The sequence below is a fragment of the Protobothrops mucrosquamatus genome, unplaced genomic scaffold (genome assembly GCF_001527695.2).
Source record: "Protobothrops mucrosquamatus isolate PMUCROS unplaced genomic scaffold, P.Mucros_1.0 scaffold_159, whole genome shotgun sequence".
Lineage (NCBI taxonomy): Eukaryota > Metazoa > Chordata > Lepidosauria > Squamata > Viperidae > Protobothrops > Protobothrops mucrosquamatus.
Window position 1 is genome coordinate 846,617 of NW_015386235.1, and position 6,917 is coordinate 853,533.

Genomic DNA, 6,917 nt, shown 5'->3' on the forward strand with positions numbered 1-6,917 from the left:
GCTGATGCATAATTTAGCACTGCCATATAGAAATGTGATTACAGAATATGCAATAACAGCAAGATACTAAGCTGGAGCTAATACGTTCGGATATTGTTTTTATGCACAAATTTCTCCCTGATTCCTGTTTGGAAATAAGATAAGTGGACTTCATTGTTGTGAGCCAGATACTTAATGAAATCAAATGTAGTAGCACACTATATATTCAATGTATATAAATAAATTAGGACAATTCAGACAAAATAACTGACTTCATAATTTTTTTCCAAGTCAATGGAAGAAAGTTAAGAGCATTTGCTTCAATCTCCATAGTCTGGTTCAATCATGCTCAACATGGTTAAAATAAAATTTTATTTTGTGGTCTACATTTCAAAGATGATCCCGTTACTCAAAGAGTGTTTGAAGTTTTGAAAAAAATGTACATAATCTTGCCATATGTTGTTAAAAAGCCACAGAATTATCAAGTTTATTTTTCCTCTTAGCAAAGATTACTGTCAACTTTGGAGAAACCTGCTGAGAGAAAGTAGCTTCAAGGGAAAATGTGCTTTGAGGCGGGATATAGTGCTCTTCCTAATTTTAAATTGTACTCACTGTTTTATAGCAATTGAAACATTATTATAAGGTTTTCTATGTGCTTAATACTCCCCCCCCCCAAAAAAAATCAACAGGTTGGAGGACATCATGGGAGAAGCTAGGTAGAAAAAGTATCTGAGCGCCAAACCAGATGTGACATTAGTCATGTTTTTAGTCTGTATTAATTTTTTTTCTGTCTCCTGCCCCATATTTTTATAAACATAATGCAAGCTATTTTAATTGGAACAACCTGAGGGGGGTGTGCATAGCCTTTAGAACTGGCTCAGTATTTTACAGCTGATTTTTGAAAGGGTAGGGGAAAGAGAAAATTAAGCTTGATTTATAGTGCTTTGGGGAAGGAGAAAGAGTTATTTAGTAAATTAATTCATGGAGGATGGAAATGAAACCAATAATTTCCAAAGCTGTAGAAAAAAATTAGAAAATGAGGGAAAGACCTATCTCTGAATTTGGAGAAAAGTGACCTATTTGGACCTTGACTCATAGAATATACTACCTCCAGGAAAGATTTTTCATTGATTTCCTAGCAAAACCAGGAGAACAAATCACAATAGAAAAGCTATGAACTATGTCATGTGGACAGTATGCAAATGTCACAATAATGAAATTCTGTGCTACTACATAATACAATCATGCGTAAAGACACCATGGTCTTTAGATATGACATTTTACATATATTCAAAAACTGGGTTTTAATTGTGTATATTTCTTGGCAGACAAGGGAAGAGGAATAGGAAGATTGCAGAAGGCATGTTCTTGATCACTTTTTTCCCCCATGTAGGACCAGCCTGCAGTCTATTCTTCAGTTTTGAACAGCTAAAGGTAAAGAAATATAATCTTCAATAGAAAAAAGGTGGCCCTGTTACTACACCTGATTTTATCCATTTTGTTTATTTATTTGTTAGATTTATATCCTGCCTTTCTTTCAGGCACTTGAGTGTGGCATGCATGTTGTTCTTTTCTCCATTCTCCATTTCTCTCATCCCTGAACATCTAACCTGAAAGACAGTGACTAACTTAAAGTCATCCAATTTCTGTGGTTGAGGGTGATCTTGGGCCTATGTCAATCCAAAACCTCAACCATCATACATGATTGAACATTTTAATATGATAAGTATCTAAAATCTGTCTATAATTTTATCAGAAATATACCTAATTGCTACAGTAAGGGGTAGTATATTCATATCATCAGAAATTCTGTAATTAACATGTTCACATGTTTCCTATTTAAGTTCTTTTTATGTCAATATAAATTTCCACTGTTGTCATGCTGCTTCTTTGGTAATCAGACAGCAAACACATGCCAAAAGTGCAGTCATCATTGTTCACTAATAATGGTATATGATTTACTGAACTAATGTCACTCTCTGATTTGTGACTAAAATTCTTAACCATGGATGCTAATAGATAGAGCAGGATAAGGTTTCAATAAGTAGGGTAGGATAAGGTTTCAGACATACAGTACATTCAGATTTAACGGATACTTGGATTAGACAGACATATCTTTCACTGAATGGTCTATTCAACTCAGGTTTTGCTGTACAGTTTTGTGAATTTTTGACTTGTACTTTTATGGAGTCTTCATCTATGCCAACCAAAAACTTACCTATCAATAAATTTACCAATAAAACTCTCTTAGATTCCTAGACCAACTACTCAGTCTCTGACTCTTATCAGTTTATTGATTATGTATAAACATCTGCTTACTTGGCTCCATGACATAACAGAATAGTCTGAATCAGCTGCTAATGCAATTCTTATTCATCAGACAGTGCTCAAATGGAGTAGCTTGTCTGGTTTTTCTTTTCAATTCCATTTGCTACTAAAATGTCTGACTCATTTGTATGAGTGAATTTTATCTGCAAAAGAGATGTCTGAAATCCATAGTGAATTTTGGGGAGTGCTGAAGAAAGCTCACTGCAATAAAAGATTGCCCATCCCCTTCAAGGTATTCACATAAACACATTACTTTGTATGACTAAATCATAGTTTTGACTGACTTTCATTTTTAACTATAAACTCCTTGCCAGCCATCCGAGGTTTTCTGTTCTTTTACTTTTTATGAGTTTTTCAACCTCATTTTAAAAAAAATGCTTAAACTGGCAAAACTTAACATTAGCCTTAAGCATTTACTTTCTGAAAGAAAGTAATAATTTCAGTCTGTCCTGTCATCAGGCCATTAGACTCCCTTTCAAAAATGAATTCTGAATATATGCTTCAGAAAGAGTTTGGAAGACAAACTCGGCATTCTTACTTTCTGCAGGACACCCAGAGATGTTAAAAGAAGGTGTCATGCACCACTTTAGTTTTGACTGGGTCCTCTAACATAAAGAGTGTGATTTTTCTGTTGCTCAGCCTCATCTGCTGATCAAGTACACACTTCTACAAACAGAAGGAAGGGAGCATTATACAGGATAGGGAGTGGAATTAAGTAGTGAATATTCCATATGGGTTATGGAGTGGAATTAAGTAGTGAATATCCAGAACTAGCCATGATAAAGAAGACAAAGAGCAACATTTTAATTGAACATACATGTTGAAGTTCCTAATGGCATTGCTTCAGTGCTACATTATTTATTTACACTGCTAAGTAATGATAAATCTCCAATTGACTGTACAATAATTATTCCTGGCATACTAATAACATCCAAACTATATAACTCAATAGCATATAATTCAAGTGAGAGTAGCAAATATTTTTCAAAACTAGCCTCATTGTCAAATGGCTGAAAATTTGAGTTTGTTATAGAATAATGCAATAATGGAAAGCTGATAGCTAATAATTAACCAACTAAATAAAAATGGTGTAGTCATGTCCTAATATTCCCAAATTAATTAGAAGTTTTAATAGAAATAATTAATAAATTATTACTTTTAAAATGGATTAATCTTATAGCCAGTGATATTGAAAATAGAGAGGAAAGCATTAGTAATGTAAAATAAGGATAATAATAGGCAAGAAGAAACAGTACATCATACAGTATATTCACTATTATTATAAACAATGATGGTAACAGTCGCCAAAATGATTCACTGGAAGATCTGTAACAATTATCATGTGCCAGTAATTTAAAAATTGGTGGAAACATAAGAGTTGAAAAAGTAGTTGAGAATGAGCAGATTAAAATATTGTGGGATTTCTGCACACAATCTGATAGTGACTTGGCTCATAAAACTCCAGATTTAACTGTGGTTGAAAAGAAATGTGGATAATTGATATGACAAACAAAACTGAAAGATTATGGCACAATCCAGCTTTGGTGATCCCAATGGTTATCATCATGTTCGGCACTTACAAAATATGTACATTGATAACATTTCCATCCACCAATTGCAAAGGGCCACTTTTTAAAAAAAAGTTTTTTATTAATAAAACAATTAAAACAAAAAAGGACATGACATGACGTTCCAGTATATATAATCCTAACAATTCGTTCCTTATCATACTTAAAGTTCTATATATATATATATATCTCTCTATATATATATATATATTCCCCTATATAATACAATATTATACAATCTCGAGGGCCACTTTTTGCTTGGATCCACACATACTATGTCAATACATTATGACATTCTAGATTCTTGGGAAAAACTTGATGAATATGAAGGCCAATACCAGGTAAAGAACTGGCAGCTGTGATTTCACATTTTTGTGTATATAGCACTTGTAGTAATAAACTATAAACTCAAATAGCTATCTTTTTTCAGCATATAGGATTAACATTTAAAACAGTAGTTGAAAATGCAACTTACTTATTTCCATTGAACTCAGTTTTCATAATAGTGAATGCAATACATAGTGTTGCTCTCAATTTACATAGCATGTAGAACCTATTTAACATACACATATCTGGAGTAATAATAACTTGAAAGAAACCAACAAGTAAAATAGTATGTAGATGTATATAATGGAAGGGTTGGCTTCTCTTCATCTTGACATAACACTTCTGTTAGTACAACCTAAGACTGAGTTGCTTTTTTTTTGCAGCTTTTGGTGTACTGCTGCCCAATATGGTTCCCCCTGCCCCCCCCCAGCATATATTCATGCCTTTGATTTTTCCTTACAGATCTGTTTATACTGAGAGAGGATATCCAGTGGTATGTCTAGCTTGGTATTGTTTATGCCACCTGGCAGCAATTTTCAGAGTTTAGGGCAAAAGTTATTGCAAGGGAAAAAAAGAAAACCTTTTGCAACATGAAGTAATATTTTGTGCCTTTGCACAATGGGGTTCTCCCAACAGAGACTAACTATGATAATGACTTTGTCAGAGATTAAAAAATAAACAACTGCCCCTCGTTTTTGTGTTAATATTTATTGAATAAGGTTGTGGAGAATCATTTGCAGTTCTGCAAATCACAGAAATTAAGTTACTGATAACAATGTCCTACTGCCCTAATTGTAGATTATCCCTTGCCAAGGTAGGATAAATGCCACAAAATATTTTCTATTGTTTAGTTTAATTTCATTATCTTCCGTAAACATTTGGTTGTATGACTCATTCAAACATGTGCTGTCAAACACCTTTTTATTTTTAGTATGCCTCTTTTTCCAAGCTGTCTGTGGAAAGAAAACTATATGATAAGAATTGAATGAACAATGGGAGGAAGTGGAAATACTGCAATCATCAGCCTTCATTTTATGTGCATTTATTAAGCTTTCCTAACAACTGGTGCATCTAATGGAGTCCAGTCTTCTGCAACATTAAGCAATTAGAAAAGCCATTAACTGTACGACACTCTCTCTCTCTCTCTCTCTCTCTCTCTCTCTCTCTCTCTCTCCCTCCCTCCCTCCCTCCCTCCCTCCCTCCCTTCCCCCCCCCTCTCTTCTCATCTATCTACCAGTCTGTCTGTCTGTCTGTCTGTCTGTCTGAAATATTTACAAAAATGCTTGTTTAGTCCTGTTACTTACTGTTTCATCAAAAGCCTTCAAAATTGAGATTGATGATACCAAATAAGTTTTTTCAGCCAAGTTTGTGATTAAGTGAAATCAAGTTTTATTTAATTGATTGCTATTTCAGTCCTTAACTTATCCTTAGCTTTCCCCCCTCATTCTCAACACTTTTAGCTCATATAGATTAGATTATGTAGGTGAATAAAAATACTTTATATTTCATGTAAGTTATATGGAAGAGCCAGTTTGGTGTAGCGATTAAGGCACCAGGCTAGAAACCAGAAGACCATGATTTCTAGTCCCACCAAAAGTGGAAATCACTTACAGACTATTAATTGAACTTTATTAATTTTTAAATGAATTTATTCCATTGTATCTTATCTTTTCTCCACGAACCTTAGAACAGCATGTAATTCTGGCTATGAATATCAAATAATATACTTACATTATTGATTTTACAATCCAGTAACGGTCAGCTCCTTTTATACAATGTTAGTATGTATTATTTACTTCAAAATATGGTAGGCTAGCCCTGTAACGTTTGGGAGTCCAGCTTTACATTCTACAGCCCTAGGCTTTGCCCTGAAATTTTCCAGCACTGCTCATTTATTTTGTTCATTTATTTTATGCTTATGCCTGTCTTATTGCAGACGAGACTTTCTTTGCTCCTAGCTGTGCAAAGATTTGAGATTTGACCTTACTCCAAAATTTTATCCACTATATTCTTTCACCATTCCTTTACAATTCTGTAAAATGATATATCGTTTATCATTTTCATCAGTTTTTCTCAGCCTTGGCAACTTTAAGATGTGTGGACTTCAGCACTGAGTCCACACATCTTACAGTTGCCAAAGTTGAGAAACGCTGCTCTAAAATAATATAAATTATTTTTTAAAAATAAATGAATAAAGCATTTCTCCATCCTTGAAGAGAAATGAGCCAAAACTAAAATCCTTCCCCTATGCCTTCTCCTCTTTTACAGGAGGCATTGAAAAAAAAACAACTGTCTGCACACTGCCTTATTCCTCTCAAACCAAGAAAACAAAGTCTTCTGGGAATAAGTCCTCTTTTCCCTGCAACTACCAGTATATTGATGAGAAATTATATTAAAATGACTTTCTGGTAGACTTGAAAACCACATGTTTCTGTAATTATACACAAAATGTTTATAAGGAGGGAATAACTACATTGGCAAAACTGATATATAGTTAATTGCCTACATAATCCTCTAAAATGCAATAAAGGAAACCATAACAGGAAAGATATTTCAATTACATTTGTCTTCTAAAATGTAGGCCTGGCAAAAGTGCAGCTCTCTACATTATACATGATTCTTAATAAAGATAAATGTTAAAAATAACAGATGAAAGTATTGCTGTATCCTTGTGATGCTGCAGCTTATTGCTTAAAGTAGTCTGAAAACACTAAA